At 36.9% G+C, this 18405-nt stretch overlaps 1 long non-coding RNA gene and 1 pseudogene across 1 annotated transcript; one reads left to right on the top strand and one right to left on the bottom strand.

Moving 5' to 3' along the window:
* Positions 1 to 11644: 11644 nt before the first annotated feature.
* LOC107781851 (L-type lectin-domain containing receptor kinase VII.1-like) lies at positions 11645 to 15370 on the bottom strand (annotated as a pseudogene).
* Positions 15371 to 16120: 750 nt separating this feature from the next.
* On the top strand, positions 16121 to 17795 carry LOC107781852 (uncharacterized). Its single transcript, XR_001647095.2, has 2 exons — positions 16121 to 17407; positions 17505 to 17795. It is a non-coding gene; the product is annotated as an uncharacterized LOC107781852 (long non-coding RNA).
* The last annotated feature ends 610 nt before the right edge of the window (positions 17796 to 18405 follow it).

Here is an 18405-nt window from a genome sequence, read left to right on the forward strand (position 1 = left end):
ACCTTTACTTCAAAGGTTTCCTACATATCCCTGGCTAGAAGGGAATCAGGTTAATGTAGTTCGGGAAGTTTTGGTAGCTGGGACTACCATGGAACTGCAATTTTGTCGTTACTGTTGATGCATGCTGTTGCTACTGCTTTTCGATCTCCTTATTACATCGTGCCAAAAGAAAACAAGAAGCTAGACTTAAACTAGGATTTTTTAAAAAATCTTATCTATCTACGACTTGTTCTTGTTGCCTTGCTTTCTTGTCGGGTTGTGTTTCCTCCGGTGCTTTTTCTTCCGAAAACTGCTGGGGATGACACTGCCTTTTGCTTTTACAAGTGTCATCATTTTGTTCGGTCTGCTGGGGATACTGCTCCCTTCATTAAAGCTTGTTATGCTGGGGATTTTTTGTTGTAACCCTCCTCATTACTGACTTCTGAAAGATGACACAACCTCCACTCTTCAGGCGGGATCCTGACTTCTTCAACTTAAAAATATAACAACCTCCGTTCTACAGGCGGGCTCCTGACTTCAACAACAACTTAACAATAATTCAGCCTCCATTCTCCAAGCGGGCTCCTGACTTCTTCAGCAACTTTGAAAAATAAATCATTTGGCAATGATTTATGAAAATATATATTTTGGCAATATTTATACAAGTAGGACCACTCGGGTCGAGACCAATTAAATGTCCTTTTGAGGAAGGACTAAATTCAATATCCTATTCGAGGGCGGATGGACCCATCATATCCTATTCGAGGGCGGATGGACCCATCATATCCTATTCGAGGTCGGATGGACCCATCATATCCTATTCGAGGGCGGATGAACCCAAAATATCCTATTCGAGGGCGGATGAACCCAAAATATCCTATTCGAGGACGGATGAACCCAAAATATCCTATTCGAGGGCGGATGAACCCAAAATATCCTATTCGAGGGCGGATGAACCCAAAATATCCTATTCGAGGGCGGATGAACCCAAAATATCCTATTCGAGGGCGGATGAACCCAAAATATCCTTGAAATTGTCTTACCTCCGACTATTTTTCTTAAAATCGTGCTGTCTTGCTATCCCTTAAAACTTGAATTGATTTCCTCGTTCCTCCGAGAAAATTTTCGATAATGGCAGAAAATTTTCTGCCCCAGTTTTGGTGCTTTTCCTTGTGGCATGTTTTTCTCCATTAATAAGATTTCCTTTTCTTGCTTCAAATCAAAGAAAATTTGTTAGTTTTAAGACATGGTGAGTGGTCGTGCCACTTCTGCTGGGGATGGTTTTCCCTTTTTCCTTTCCCTGCTTTGCTACAAAACTTGTTGGGGATGATATTATTTGCTGAGGATGATACTCCTTTTCTCTTCTTTCCCCGCTCTGTGTTGTCCGACCATTGCGGAACTTGGTCGAGAATCTGTCGGAGTTGTTCCTGTATCTCGCCAATCTGCTGGGGATCCCCATAACCTTTTTAACTGTTGCTTTTCCGTTTTCCTCCAACTTCCCCTGAAAATTTAGTCCTCTTGGGATCTAGACCCATTTATCATTTGGTCTTGTGGCCAACTTCTTTTCGTTTTATCGCCTTATCTCTGGCTTGTCCTATTCGCATTTTGCTTTGCACCATTTTGGCAACTGGTAGTAGACTCTGAAAATCCTTTTCAAAAATAAACTGCTGAGGAGGTAAAGTCTTTAAACCAAGAAATGAAAAAGTGATCATTTCAAAAAATAGAAAAAAAAGAAATCTTTCTGAACAAATGCTGGGGAAAAAAGAAAGAAAAGAACTTATCTGAGATATAACCGATCCCAACGATCATGTCGTGCATTCCGGATTGATCAACCCATTCTATTTGTATCAATCAATCTTTCGGATGGCCTCATTTTGCTGGGGATAAACAGGCATTCAACTCTTTGCCAAATGCGGATCGGTTTCGCCAATCTTGTCTTGTCGCCTCATAGTGCCCTTCTAGGGGTTTTCACTAATAAGACTCTCATTTCTCTCAACTCTCATCGCCTTACGGTGCCTGTGAAGGTTTTCACCAATAAGACTCTCTCATTTTATTTCTCTCATCTTTCGTCGCCTTATGGGGCCTGTGAAGGTTTTCACCGATAAGACTCTCTCATTTTATTTTATTTTTCAGCTGGGGATTGGAGTGCTGCCGATATAACTCTCTCTGTTGGGGATTCTTTCGGCTATCAATTCATTTCCAGCTTATGATCTTCTTCTTAGCTGGGGATCAGAGTGTTATTCCCGACTTCCGTTTGTATGACTTTGCACTTTTCGGATACTGATCGGGAGGTCTTTTTTGGACATCAATATGGGTTTTTGTGTATGGTTAAAAGAAAAGGGGTAACAAGAGGTTAAAAATAATTTTGACGGGTAAAACATTACAACTCTTGGAATCAACTTTCTTCCCCAAAATTATAAACACAAACTTCTGCCCCAGTTTTTCTTGCTTGGGGATTTTTTGTTTTTGTTACACTATGACCGAGCTGTGAGGCGCCTACGTATCCTTCTTTGAGGAATCAGGTCAAACGTAGTTCCCAATTCCTTTGTTTTTTTTCTTGTGACTTTTCTTTTGTCTTTATTATCATTATTTTTTCTTTTTCTTTCATTTTCATTACTGATTCCAAAAGGAGGGGTATGAAAGAATAAATAAGGCTCAAAAGGGGAAGCAAAGGTTAAAGTGTTTGGATAGAAGAAAGAATTGCCTCTGTCATTTCATTCTCCGATAAATGCTAAGTACAAACAAACAACAATTACAATTACAAGAAATCATACATAATATCTCTTAACTGCGTCAGAATTGATAGCCATGTCGATGCATTTCCCTTCGATATCTGTTAAACATAAAGCGTCATTGGGCTTGCTTTGTTCAGATTGCGATAATCAACACACACCCTGATTTTTCCATCTTTTTTGGCCCTGGCACCATATTAGTCAACCAATCAGGATATGGAGCGACCCGAATAACCTTAGCATTCAGCTATTTGGTTACTTCTTCCTTAATCTTCACACTCATGTCGGTTTTGAACTTCCTCAATTTTGCTCGACGGGAGGAAATGCCGGGTCAGTGGGCAATTTGTGAACCACTAGATTGGTGCTTAAACCCGGCATGTCGTCGTATGACTATGCAAAATATTTTTGAATTCAATAAGTGCTTTGATTAGTTCTTCCCTGATGTTTGGTTCAATGTGGACGCTTATCTTAGCTTCCCTGATATCATCCGCATCCCCTAGATTGACGACTTCCGTGTCATTTGAGTTGTTTTTTTTTTCAAATTAGCTCAACTCTCTGTTAATTTCTTCGAAGGCTTCATCCTCATCGTATTCCGACTCATCATCACAATCTTGTACAATAAGTTTGAAATCATATTGATTTTTTTAGACTAGGTTGAAGATCCGTCGCGCATGCCATGTCATTAGAACCAGTATAAAGAGAACTGTTCAGAAGAGAAAAAGAAGAAGAAAAATTAAAACAAAATAAGGAATGAAGAAAAAAACTTTCACTTTATTAAAATACGGGATAGCAAGGTTTCACACTTTGGCGAGCACAAAAAGAAATCTGGATTACAACCCTGGAATAATCCAGACAACAAGAAAGAAAATCAGAGCCCACTACCAAGACTCCCTTCGGATAGGAAGAGGAGTAGCCATTCAATTGTTGATTTTTGCTTTCAGCCCCACAAACTGTACATCTGCCCCAATGGACCCTTTTCCCAATACCATAACTGGCTTGTCATCTAACTTTTCCAACTATGCCACCGCTTTTCCACTGGTCGACTTTTCTTTGAACCGGCACATATCATCATCACTGTTTGTGAGCGTTTCTTTAGCTCCCCTCCTTCATGCACTAGCTCGATCATGTGGGTTTCATGGTGTGCCGGCAACGGGTTCTGATTGATGTTGGGTGCCTCTGGTGTCTGAACCTCAATCTTGTTGGTGTCAATAAGATTTTTCACTGCATGTTTCAACTTCCAACATTTCTCGGTATCATGTCCCGGGGCATTTGAGCAATATGCGCACCTTTGAAAAAAATCAAGCTTCTTTGACAAAGGGTTTGGCATTTTTATCTGAATCGGCTTCAACATGTCCAATTGCTTCAACTTTTGGAACAAACCGGCATATGATCCTCCAACAGGGGTGAAAGCCTTTTTTTTTCCAGCAACCTCTCCTTCTTAAATGCTTGATTGGGCCGGAAACCTGATCTAGAGGGCTTTCGGTAGGCTCGTGAGGGTGGATAAGCATTTTGTGGAGTTGGGTACTGGGAAAGTGAAGCATGTTTTTGGGAGTACCGTGTAGAGAAGTAGTGTTGGGGAGGGGAGTAGCGTTGACGAGTGATAGAGCTACTCGGGTGGCTGGGAAAGCTATCATAAGTGGGTTGAGATGGAGAGTATGGGGGATCATCCGTTATGGTGTTGGATGCTTGGGTAAGGACAGAGTTCAAGAAGCTAGGCGGTGGTGGGGGTGGTGCTTTCCCAGTCATCCATGACTGATACATGTCTGTCACATGTTGTCTCAACATTTTTACTTCTTCTACCAACCCATAGTCCTGTTCAACCAACCGCTTTCGGGCATCAGTACCATCCCACTTAGCTCTGTTGTTCTCTGCCATTGTCTTTTGTCTTTGTGTTGCAGGGAAGCGTTACTTTCAGAACCACTACCAACCACCTTTCTAAATATTGAAAAGGGAACAAAAATGAGAGCAACCGGTTAGCGTTAGGGTTTTTCACAGATAGGAAAAACACACATTGAGGATGCAATGCAACTAGGCCGTTAACCCTTTCTATCATGCATTTGCTTCAGTTACGTGCGTCATCCCGGCTTATTTTATTTGTGCCTCTTTCGAGTGTTTCAGAAACCTCTCTTTTTCTTCTTTTTTTTCTTTTTTCTTTCTCTCTCTCTCTCTCTCTCTCTTTTTCTTTTCTTTTATTCACTTTCTTTTTTTCTTTTTTAGCGGTGGTCGAACCTTATGTAGATTGCCTACGTATCATGTCCCCGCATGAATCAGACCTTGCGTAGTTCGGACCAATAAAAGATAAATAATAATAAAATATTTTTTTGGAATTTTTAATTTTCATAATAAAACAAACTTGATTACAAAAGTTTTAAAAACTGACCATACTGACAGACTTTGACAAAAGACAACAAACGGTCTCGAAAATCAAATAACTCGCATACTCTAATCAAAGAATTACAAACTCAAAAACAAACAGCCAGATTCCTTCCCCTATATGCCAATTTTAACCAAATGGTTGTTTTGGCCCTTTCTCAATTTCACATGAATTTTAAGGCCGGGAAGGATTATTTTACGACTTTTCACAAACTTGTTCGTTCTTTTTACGATAATATCCCTTCGACAACTGAAAGATACTCTAAGGATATCTCGGCAAGAACGGTTTTAAGACATCACCGAAGCCGGGCCGACTTATTTTAACTAAAAACCAAAACGGTATTCACTTGACCATTGACTCTTTTCTTGTTTTTCAAATAATAAAAGACCTGGTTTTGCAAACACGGCCTTTCAGTGCCTCAGGGACGAAGATTTTAAGGCTGTGAGGGTCAAAAATCAAAACATGACCAAAGGTGGCTGTTTATGCAAAATCAGCCTTCCGGCGTCCCGTTTGGGAACATTCGGCTAATTTTGACAAAACGGCATGACCCAACTTATTTATGACTCTCTTCTTGTTTTTTTTCAAATTAGAATAAAAGACCCGGTATTGCAAACACGGCCTTTCAGCGCCTCGGGGACGAAGAATTTAAGGCTGTGTGGATAACCGGTCAAAATTCTAAAAGAATGACCAAATGTGGCCGTTTATGCAAAGTCAGCCTTCCGGCGTCCCTATTGGGGACACTTGGCTATATTTGACATGAGCGGCATTACCCGACTTATTTATGACAAAAATTCGACATTTTTTGGCTATTTTTGCAAAGGAGAGGTTGGACCCGATTAGGGCTGCCTACGTATCTCACATCCGGTGAGAATCAAACCAGCGCAGTTCACCACATATAAACTAAACTTTGTAAACAATACTCTTTTCTTTTCCAATAAATCAAACTAAAAAAAAATCAAAATTTTGGCAGGGTTTTGACACTACTTGGACATTGGTTTTATTTTTTCTAAAAAAAATAAGTAGTTATCTCCCTACACTGCTATGTTTTTCTTTTCTTTTTTTCACAATTTTTCAAAAATTTCTGATTTCAGAAACCGGTCAGCATGCGGATCTGAAGCAAATAAATGTGCAAAACAAACAGGATGCAGCAGGATGGTCTTTTTCATTTCAGGTTGCTTGTCCTAGACGGACCCAACCCCTGTGTTGAGTCCCCTAAGTCAAATGCAACATGATGCAAATAAGCGTTCCTACTAGGGATCCGGTCATGAGGTTTTGTTATACTAGGTTTATCCTGGGTATATGTTCTAGACTATGTACCCGAGCGGACAACTCGAGTCGAGGAGGGGGCTACGTACCGAGAACCAAAAGGCCATCCGGCTTAGTAACTTGTCCGGCCTCTTTCTTATTTCGGGTATTGACACTAACAGAATAGGGAGTCTCGACCAGCAAGCACATCCCCGGAGGTAAGAAGAGAAAGGTTTCGACATAGTTTATATACAGTTCAGATAATATCAAAGCGGTAAAAGCAGCATTTAGCACATTAGGCTCAAACATGTAAAAATCAGATAAAGCCAAATATAACAATTTATTTAAGCTCGAATTCTGAACCCTGAACCAGAGATTCTGGGTGTTTGTCCCCAGCAGAGTCGCCAGAGCTGTCACACATCCTTTTTCACCCGCGCCACCGCGAAGGGACGCGGAAGGGAGTTTTTTCCAATTAAAGGACAATCGAAACGGGACTTATTATTTAAGGATCAGATTCGCCACTTGGGAGATTTATGGTATCCCAAGTCACCGGTTTTAATCCTGAATCGAGGAAAAGAATGACTCTGTATTACAGTCTGCGCACCAGAAATCCGGATAAGGAATTATGTTAACCCGGGAGAAGGTGTTAGGCATTCCCGAGTTCCGTGGTTCTAGCACGGTCGCTCAACTGTCATATTCGGCTTGATTATCTGATTTTACACAATTATGAACTTATGTGCAAACTTTAAACTCTTTACCACTTTTATTATTATTATTATTTAACAGAGAATTACAACATTGTGAAAAAACGTATCTCGAACCACGCCATATCAATGTACCCCTGGTTATCGATACATTTCGACTCTGTTGAGATTTGGATTTGGGTCACATAAATGTGCACCCGAGTTTAAGAAAATAAATTGTTAAAGGCGCGCCAAAAACGACTAGCATATCATTATTTTGGGTAAGGCCGTGAAATTTGCTAAACGGCCGATCCCGAAGTCTATACAATTATTAACCATTTATTGAGGGCCCCGCAACTTGTGCGTTTTATTGGGCGAGTCTCATCTTCATTTATTTTAAAAGGATAATCCTAAAGTGCCTACATTTTGCTATTAAATTTGTCTCTAAAAAATGAAAGAGAAAAGGTCCTAATTTATTTACATGCTTACGGGTTGTTAAATTAAAAAAAAAAAACTTGGCAATCTAATTTTAATCATAGACCATTTACATGTTGAAATTAACCAATAGTATCTAGCTAAACAATATTCCTACAAGTTCCGAAACGGTCTATTCGTTTAATGAGCTAACTGTTGAATGTTTAAGAATAGTCTAAATCAGCTAACATGCTTTTTGAGACATGATAATCATCCAACAGTAGCGAACTAGCTGACAGAGTTACTACACCATTTATTTATTTATTAGGCAATACATAGACAGTTCATCCACTAAGCTACTGTCAGATGTTCCATTATATATATTAAACAACTACATGATTCTGATTAGAGGAAGCTAAATAATGTATATATACAAATAAAATTCAGAATATAACTAAGATAAATTCAGAACTTCAACTCTTCATTTCATATTCATGCTTCATGTTTCAGTTTACAGTAACCAGCATGTCAGTTGTGTACCTGATATTGAAAGCAAAAGAAGAGGAAGATCAGCAGAAATGCAGTAGCATACAACAACAACAACACCCAACAACAGATTTAAAAACCGAGCAGAAATCCGGCAACAACCAGTGAAGTAGTAGCAAATAACCAACCAACTCAAGGAAACAAATCAAATGAAAATCCCAAAACACCAACAACAATCAACGGGCAGAAACAAAGTAAATCTTTTTTAGATTGAAAGACCAGTTAATGTTTAACCCTTAAATCTTGACCCCTCTGTATATCCGGTGTATGCAGATTGTATATCGGGTGTATACTACTCTCTCTTTTGAATCTCTTTCGAAATGTTTTCTCAATATTCCGCCAATCCCCTATCCCCTTTCAATATTTTCGGAATCCTCTCAATATTTTTCGAAATTCTCCTCCTTTCTTCCAATATCCAGGCCCCTTATTTATAGCCAAACTTCAAGCATTTAAAATTAAAATCCCACCATCTTCCACCCATCTCCCTTTAACTTTCACTACTTAATGTTTTGTCCCCCACTATATTAAACAAATATATTAGTTCCCACTAACACATATCTTTTTTTTATTTAATTCCATTATTCCCCATTACCGCATGCTTTATCCCCCATTATATTAAACAATGTATTAATTCCCCACCATTATGTCTTGTCCCCCACTACGTATTAAAAAATATATTAATTTAATATTATTAGTACCTAGTGGACGGAACACTCAGATTAAATAATTGTTCAAATTTTCAATTCCAAAAATACCCCTCTGAAATTACTGAAATTATCATTCTACCTCTGAAAATACTGCAATTTACCATTCTACCCCATCAGCTATAACCAATTCACCTAATCAATTCTAACCAAAATACAGCAGCTATAACCAATTCATAATCAAATTCAAACAACAAATTCAAACTAAATGATGAACAACAAAGAAACAGCTGGAATTATTTTTGATTGAACAATATTTTTTTAACAACAAACCTACTTTCAGATTCAACAACAATAACAAACAAGTATATTCAAATCACTAAATTCGATCATCAATCGAACTTCGAATTAAATCCAACAATATTACAACAAAGATGAATGATTCAAACTAAATCAAAAACTAAAAACCAACACATAAACACTCACATTAAATCACTTGATGAAAAACGAATTTCAAACAAAAAATGAACACGAATCAAATCTAACACAAACAAAGACCTGGGTTCGAATTCAAACCAACCTATCGGAACACGAACATAACCATAGAACGAAGAAAAAGAGCGGAAGATGAATTCACTGAACGAAAAACTAAAAGAAAAAGAGAACGGAAACCTACTAGTTTGAAGTCTGGGTTCGAACAGAAACTCAACGCTCCTAAACAAACAACATTGTTCTCAACCCATTTTCGTTTCTTTTGACGCAGTGACGATCGAGTTCATGGTTGGACGTAGCAGAAGCGATGGTGGTCGCTCATGGCTGGACGTAAGGTTTTTCCGGCGAGTTGGGGTGTTGAAGACGTGATAGTGGAGCTGGTGTTTGGAGTTGTTTTCACGGCTGTTGTTCGTTGGTTGAAGGAAGATGGACGACGGGGCAGCTGCTGCGTCCATGGCAACGTGAGGTGAAGCATAAAGGGTCGTTTGGAGGGTGGTCGACGTGGTTGAGCTTGGGACGAAGAAGAAGGAGCAGCACTGCTGCTCGTTAATGGCAGACGGGGGAGGGCAGCAGATGAAGAAGAGGCAGCAGCGATGGGGAGGTCGTTTGGGCTGTTCGTTGGTTGCCGTTGGTTCACGATGGAGAAGAAGATGAAGCTGGCAGCTTGGGTGGTCGCCGGTTGCTCGAATGGGGATGATGACGAAGAACGAACAAGGGAGGGCAATGGGTGGTAGGCGGGCATGGTAATAAGGTTTGGGTGGTTTTAGGGTTGGGTGGTTAGGGAGAAGAAGAAGATAAGGGGGGTGAGGTGTGATGGCTAGAGAGTTTAGGGTGTGTTTAGGGTTTGGGTTGTTTGGTTGAGTGAAAAGAATGAAAAAAAATCTGAAAAATCAAAAGGGATGGGTGGAAATGGGCCGGGTCAAGGAATTTTGGGTTGGGTAAAGGTGTTTTGGGCCTAAATTTAGAATTGAAGAAGAGGCCCAATTCCGATTTTCTTCTATTTTTTGTTCTCTTTTCTTTTACTAATTAATAAAACTAAAAATGCTAAAATTAAATTATAAAAACCAAAAATTATCTTAAAATACTAATTAACTCCTAATAATAATTATCATACAAAATTAAACATCAATTAAAATAAAATCACACAATTTGGACATTAAATGCAAAAAATACATATTTTGTGATTTTCTATTTTTGTATAACAAACTTGATTACTCTTAATTGTAGAATTAAATCCTAAATGCAAATGTGACATATTTTTTGTATTTTTTTATTACTTTAACAAATAAACATGTCATACAAAAAATGCAAATAATACAAGGAAAATAACAGAAAATTCACAACAATTGCAAACAAATTAAAATTGTTTTATTTTGAATTTTTTGGGAGTAATTCATATGTATGGCAAAAATCACGTGCTTACATTAATAATTGAGATGAAGCCAGTAATAACAATTCAATATGCGCGACAAATAACAACTTAGCCTTGATGATGGCATCACGATCGTCTCTAGATACCATGGCTTTCTCTGGAAGAGCATCACATCAATAAAGACAAAATATGTCCAAATGATGGCTTTTAAAGTTGGGGTCTTGAAGCGTCCGCTCGGCAACTTTCTTGAATATGTGGCTTCTGTCAATTATATACTAAATGACAACATTTAATATATTAATTTATTAGAATATTAATTTTATTTAGAAGGATATTTTGATAATTCAACTTTTAGTTGTTAATAAGAATAAACACAACTTTTCAGAAAAGCCACTTAAATCAAAATATTTTTTTTCCTATTTAAATTGCTAATATATTATATATTCTTAAATATTTTTAGAAGTAGAATATTTAGATAATTAAAGGGCATTTTAGTAATTTAACTTTTAACTTTAGGGGTTTATGCTTTTAATATAATATAGATATAGATATATTATATATTCTTAAATATTTTTAGAAGTAGAATATTTAGATAATGAAAGGGCATTTTAGTAATTTAACTTTTAACTTTAGGGGTTCATGCTTTTAATATAATATAGATAGATAGATAAATAGATATAGATAGACTAGTAAAGCAATATCGAATAGCACAATATAAACCTAATCCTCATGGGATGATATTATCTATTTATATCTTTAACAAACACGAGCTCCAGTAATACATCGATTAAATGCTCGTCAATTTCATGTGTACATTTCAACATATTTACCAAAATTTCTTGTAAAAACAAAAGAGAAGAAATTATTCCACTGCAACTTGGTTTATAAACAAGTTTTGTAGGGATTGTAATGCAATAATTAGCAAAAAGGACTAATTAATAATGCATGAATTCTAATGCATAAATTATTTTTTATGTATGTTTTAGAAGTTGGCTATACAATGAATAACTTAAAATTATGTTTGGTTTAAAACCACAAAAACATTGTTTTCAATTGTATACCGTTGGACTTGAGTATCCTGAAAAGAGGTTTGATCAGCAGAAGAGACTCAAAATCAAGGGCAGTTGTTGTCTTACACGTATTGTTATCTCATATCGCACTAGGTATGCAATGATGCATGAATTGATGTATAACTTATACAAGGATTAACTTGCAAAAATTGAAAAAGAATACCAAACACTGCTAGATAATTAAGTCCAAAATTCTATACATGATTATTTCTTCTAATAATCAACCAAAAGGTCGTGCGTTGCTCTGATGGTAAGCAGCCTCCACTTTCAACCAAGAGGTTGTGATTTCGAGTCTCCCCAAGAGCAAGGTGAGAAGTTATTAGAGTGAAGGATGCCAGGAGTCTATTTACTAAGTGGAATTATACTGGGTTGTTGTTGTTGATTATTTCTTCTAATACATATAAAAGTTGTTCATGAAGCAGCATTAATGCCAATTCAACCAACACTAAGCCCTGGAAGTATAGAGATGAAGATAATAAGGAGCCAGAGTGATGAGCAAAAACCAACCATTATATTCCCTCTCTGCCGTCTGCCGAGATGTTAAACTCACCTACCCTCCACTAGAGAATTTGTCCAAGAAATACACCTGGAAGAACAATAATTGGATAACATGGTATTAGGTCTCATACTTTCCAGAAGGCAAAAATCCATATCCTCTGCTTCAGATTCATCTACCTCAGAGTTCCTTTCAAAGAATTTCACCACTTGTCTCGCGGTTGGCCTAGCTTTGGGGTCTTGCGTCGCGCATATCATGCCTAATTGCAATACCCCTAAGGCTTCCTCTTCATCAAATCCTTGATTACTCCTTAATTGATTATCAAAGGCATTACTCAATTCGCCCCATTTCATTAGTTCCCACAGCCAATCCACTAAAGGTGGCTTGCCTTCCTCTATTGGCCTCCTTCCACACATCACCTCCAATATTAGAACTCCATAACTGAACACATCAGTTTGCGTGGAGGCACGACCAGTCTTGACAAACTCTGGAGCCAGGTAACCCACTGTGCCTACAACTCGAGTCTCGTTAGCCACTTGACCATGATCATGCATTCTGGCTAGACCAAAATCACCAATTCTTGCATGCATTTCCTTGTCAAGTAGAACATTGCTAGCCTTAATGTCTCTATGCAACACTTTTGTCTCCCACTCTTCATGCATGTATAGAACCCCTGATGCCACATCTTTCAAAATCTTAATTCTATCTTCAAAACTCAACATGTTTCTCTCGTCACATTCGAACAACCTTTTATCCAAGCTCCATTTTCCATATAATCATAAACCAAAATCAGGCTGCCACTACCTTTCTTGCACCAGCCTCTTAATGCCACCAAATTTCTGTGCTTTAGCCTACCAAGACTTGAAATCTCAGCCAAGAATTGCCTTTCCCCTTCACTGTTTTCATGAGAAATGCGCTTTACTGCAACCTCTGAACCCCCAGCCAAAACCCCTTTATAAACCTTTCCATTACCTCCAATTCCTATCACATTTTCATCAGCAAAACCCTTTGTTGCAGCATCAATTTCTTGATAAGTAATCCTATGTGGCCAATACTCCAATTCCCAATCTTCTATACCCTCTTTTTTCCTTTTCATTCTCCTATTTCTCTTAATCAGAAACAATGAAGTGACTACAACAAGAAAGAAGAGTGACATTGTCATACCTGCAATAAATCCCTTCGATCGATAAACTGGATTAGAAAGCTCAAATGAAGGCAGTCCATGAGTGATCAAAGCATCACTTATCGAAAAATTCGATTTACTAAAACTCCAACCTAAGATCTTGTGACCTTGAGCTTGACCTCTAGTAGATGCTGCGAACCCCACATACATATCATCCCCAAAAACTTGAGAAAGATTCAGAGGGAAATCCAATAAAGGTTGCTTAGGCCTTTTCATACCAACTGGTGCCATAGTCACATTAATGTGGAAATCTGCATAGTCAATCCAAACTTGGTAGTTTTTTCCATTAGTCAACTTTAACGTCTCGAAAGACTTTTCATTTAGGCTACCATTATCATTATACTTAATGTACTTATCAGGCCAATAGCCTGCTTCATGAGCAAACACTGATTCAAAAGAATTGACATCAATTCCAACATGGTTATCATTTATGTCATTGAATTTTTTATCCTTGAAAACATCAAACTCAACCCAAAACACTTGGTTATTGGGAATATCTCCATTCACGAAACCTAAATTCGAATAAATAGCAGCATTAATACCTGTGTGTGGCATAAACAAGAAAACTATGCCACCGCCAAGTGTATTTGGTAGCCTGTCCCTGTAAGGTGCCATTGAAAAAATGAAAGATGTTGAAAAGGGAAGAACAAAAGATGAATTTGGGTTTTTTGTGACAATCTTTGAAGGGTATAGAGCACTACCATCTGAATAGAAAGGTGTGTCAATGGAAAGACTAAGTATTCCAGATTCAAATGTAGCATCCCCATACCTTGACATATCTGATGATATAAAGCCATTGAAGACAAAATCAATTGCTGAAGCTGATTGAATACTAGAAAGTATGGTTATTAGCAGGTAGAGAAGAAGAGTTTTTAGGTGTTGCTTCATTCTGAGAAAGAAATACATGTAACTCTCATGCAAGAAAAACTTATGAGAAGCAACTGCTTACATAGGAAAAGGGGAATATTAAAAGAATACATGGTCAAAGATTTGACAAAAAATTCAAAGAATAAAAGTAGCCCACCAAACCGTTTAAACTAAAAAATAAACAACAAATCTGACCGGCATTTATGTAAAATTCCAAGATTTTTCAGGACATTATAAATATCACAGGAAGAATAATCAACTCTTAGTGATTGTTTCAACTAAAAGGAAAAAAGGATAATGATCTGTATCGAAAGTCAAGGAACTAAGAAAATGACAACAAAGAAAGGCTGCGACACGCAACTGTGAAGATAAAGTTACTTAACTAATTAGTGAGAAGGTGGAGAAAGTAAAATGGCGGCTGCCAGCTTGAAGAAAAGAAAAGTCCACACAGAAAGTTTGACTCCTTTGGGGTGAAAAAGTAAAGCTTTGTATTTTCCTTTTTTTTTTTGGTCATGTAGATTTCATTGAAATAAACAAAAAGCAAAACAATTGGATACAAGGAAAAAACAAATTGAATAGGACAATATTCCACCATAAGCTGCAAAATGCAGAAGCTTTGTTCTAAAAACACAGTGGAAAACTGGAGATAATGTAAAAAAATAGGACAGCTAGAGAAATGGAATTAAAGCAATAAAGAACCCAAATAATTGCGAAACAACATCCCTACTGCAACTAAGTGCATACAAAAGCTTCATGTTCAAAGCTCAGATCTTAAGGTTTGCGCAACGCAATGTATTACCACTAAAATTTAACAAATTGTGCAGAAAATTGGAGATTCTTACACAGCATTCTGATACAGACACCAAAATAACACAAAAGCGCAAAATAAGTAAGTAGATGCACAATAAAATTTAAAGACCTAACTTCAATATATGAGTCTTCACAGTAAAATTCTCCAAAAACACCTAAATATCAAATCAAGCACCGTAAAAAATGTTTTCCTAGTGCTTTGATGGAGCAAAGCTAGAGCATTGAAGAACCTAAGTCGAAATCCTATTTTCTCTTCTCAAAAAGTTATCAGAGCTTTCACAAACTTGAATTTAAGTGTAGAAGACAAAATTAGTGCAAAATCAGAAAGGAATGACGGGTTGCATCACAGAAAGGAGGAGTTAAGATTTAAGAAAGCTCAAGAGAGGGAGAGAGAAGCACATTAATGAGAAAACAGTGCTTTACAAATCCCGAAGGGGAGAACAAAGATGAACAGTGGAGGAAAAGAATACGATTCAATGTAAAATGCAACTTTTTTATGTCACGCGATCAGATCCAATAAAATTGGGGTCCACAAATTTATAAAACAAAAAGAAGCTTCATGCAATTAGTATAAGTTGAATGAGACACAAAATAAAATTTCTCTAATTCAATAAACACCGCGGCCAAGTAAGCTTGTATTTTCCAGAGGAAAAAAAGTTCCTTTTTTCGGTACGATATTATTATGCACTAATACTATAAAAATATTTATATAATTATTGTAAAATACTTGTAACATAATTATAAATATTATGCACTAATAATACAAAAATATTTATAGAATTATTGTAGAATGTAGAATACTTGTACGATTTCAATAGTTTTATTTAACAAATATGGATAGATTAAAATAAAAAGAACATAAAGTGGCAGATCAAGTTTACATTTATGGTAGAACTTTTACACTATTAACTATATAGCTTGTATCCTTGAGCATGGAAGAATTAGATTTATGTTTAATTTGGTGTAATTACTAGTTGGCAATATTTGTTTGATACGATATTTACTTGGTTAGCATGGAACTGAATATAATTGAAGGAGTGTAGTAACACTTTTTAATTCTCAAAAGGAAATAAAAATTAGTAATAATTACACTTGTGTAATTATAAGTTAATTGAACTTCTTTTTTTCAAATATATTATTAGTACTATCCCTTTTATTTTTTAAAATTTTTTTTATGGGAAAGATAATGATTTCATTAAACCAAAACGTTAGGCATTACAGTAGTAGATATGATCCTGCATTACAGTAGTAGATATGATCCTGTGGATCATTGATAGATCGTAATCCATGCATGGCATGATGATTACCTAGAGTAGCAAGGTTTCTACAACAGTTAAAAGAAATTGTTTTAACAACACCCTCACCACCCCCTGTCTGCCAGCATCCTAGCCAGAACAAAAGGTAGGGAAAGAACTAAAATTCTACTTTATTTAATACTGGGATGGTTGTCGCATGCTTTGCTAGGGTATGTGCTACTTCATTCCCTTGCCTGAAGATGTGATGCATTTCCACCATGTCCATTTGTGCCAAAAGCAACCTGCATGAATTAATAATAGATTCGTAAGCTTTGCAACCTTCGTTAATGAAAGAGATTACCTGTGTAGCATCAGTCTCAATCTCCAATGGAAATAGCTTCTTGTTGTTTGTTATACAAAGCCCTTGGTAGAGTAACATTAACTCTGCGTATATTGGATTCTTTGTGATAATTTTGGAAGCGAACCCTATTAACCAGTCACCGTGTTGATTCCTTATTACCCCTCTTATGCCTCCAATAGTAGTTGCTTTGTTAAAAGCACCATCTATATTTAGCTTATACCAATCAGTTTGAGGTTTAATCTAACTGATTGTTAGGTTAATTTTTCTATCCCAATTGGATTCTCGATCCGTTAGTAAAATATATTTGATAGATTGGGTAATGATCTTATTAACGGATAATGGAATGGTAATATTGTTTATATTGTTATTGTTCCTTGTAAGCCAGATGTTCCATATTATGAAAGGGAATAAAGTATTCCAAGTCAGATTTTGGCGGAATGGCCTAAATGGCATCTATACTTGTGCCATTTTGTCATGTCGGTCCCCAAACTTAACAATTTTCCAATTGAACACTTAAACTCATTCAAACCATGTATAATAAACACTTATGATAGGAGGCTGTCAGTGCGTGTAATACAATCTCCTACACGTAGGACGCCACGTCAAGAAAATTAAACTACTTAGGCTCCAGGTCATTTATTATGGACACATAGCAAAATAAAATGGGAAATAATTATTAACCTCCCCCCAAAACCAATTCTTCATCTGTTTTTCATCTTTCAAGCTTAACCCAGCACCTTTCATGACTTCTCCCACGATGAGCAATCATACTCTCTTTTTTTCTTCCTACAAATCCTATAAAACCCATTACAAATTGCACAAAATGAGATCATAATTTTTCCCAAGCATAAAACTCTTCTTGGGAGCTCGAACGCAGATAAACTTACCCCTACCTTAGAATTTGGTGACTGTTGTTTTACTCCCTATCTCTGTCGTTTCTCTTCTTCATCTTCCCTTCCCCCCTGTTTTATTTTCTCTAACTCTTTGTTAGTTTTTTACAGGTCTGGACCCAACCGAATAAATTAGATATGGCCGGAAATATAACTTTTCCGGGACCTTTGTTCTACCACAGTACTGGCCGGCGACTTTCGCTCTTTCTTTTATGTTATTAGACCCCAAATAAACTTAGGCAAACTACCAGATCTTGGCAAAAAATTTGGCCGAAATTTGATTTCGCTTGAATACTTGCTCTTCCTTCTAATTATGATGTTTCTGTATTACTTTGACAATAGTTCACATATTTGTTCTTTGTGCAGATCTGGGGAATGAGAAAAATTTCACTTTGGTTTGTATGGAGATAATTATTGTTTCTTTTGATTTTAGTATTTGTTTTAATCAAACCAGTGTATTCACCCATTTTTAAAAAGCGTGTGACCATTCACTTCATCTGACATAGCAAAATAAATGCCACATACGCTTGGTTAACAGTCAGACTGGTTTAAAATATAAGTTTTAATCAAGTAGAAATGTCTGGATGAAAACAAATGATGTAGAGAGACCGGCATGACAAAGTGGCACAAGTATAGGTGTCATTTAGGCCATTCTGCCTAGTTTTTGCTTGGAAATTGAGGATTTTCCAATGTAAGAGACAGGAGCCAATTTTGGCATTTTAGTTGGAATTTACTAGTATTAATGCCTAGCTTTTGCCATAGAGTATGGACTTGAGGGTAAGTGAGGAAGATGTGCATAAATGATTCTGGTTCCTTACGACAAATTATGCACTGCTCATCTATGTTCAATCCTATTTGTGATAGATAGTTTCTGCATGGAAGTCTATTGAGGTTACAAAACCATAAAAAAATATTTAATTTTATTAGGGCAATGCAAGTTCCATACCCAGTTTGAGTTTATTTGAGGAGGATTTTTACCTTCAACTAGTTCATAGCAAGAATAAGTCGAGAA

This window comes from Nicotiana tabacum, chromosome 8, assembly GCF_000715075.1.
Source record: "Nicotiana tabacum cultivar K326 chromosome 8, ASM71507v2, whole genome shotgun sequence".
Classification (NCBI taxonomy): domain Eukaryota; kingdom Viridiplantae; phylum Streptophyta; class Magnoliopsida; order Solanales; family Solanaceae; genus Nicotiana; species Nicotiana tabacum.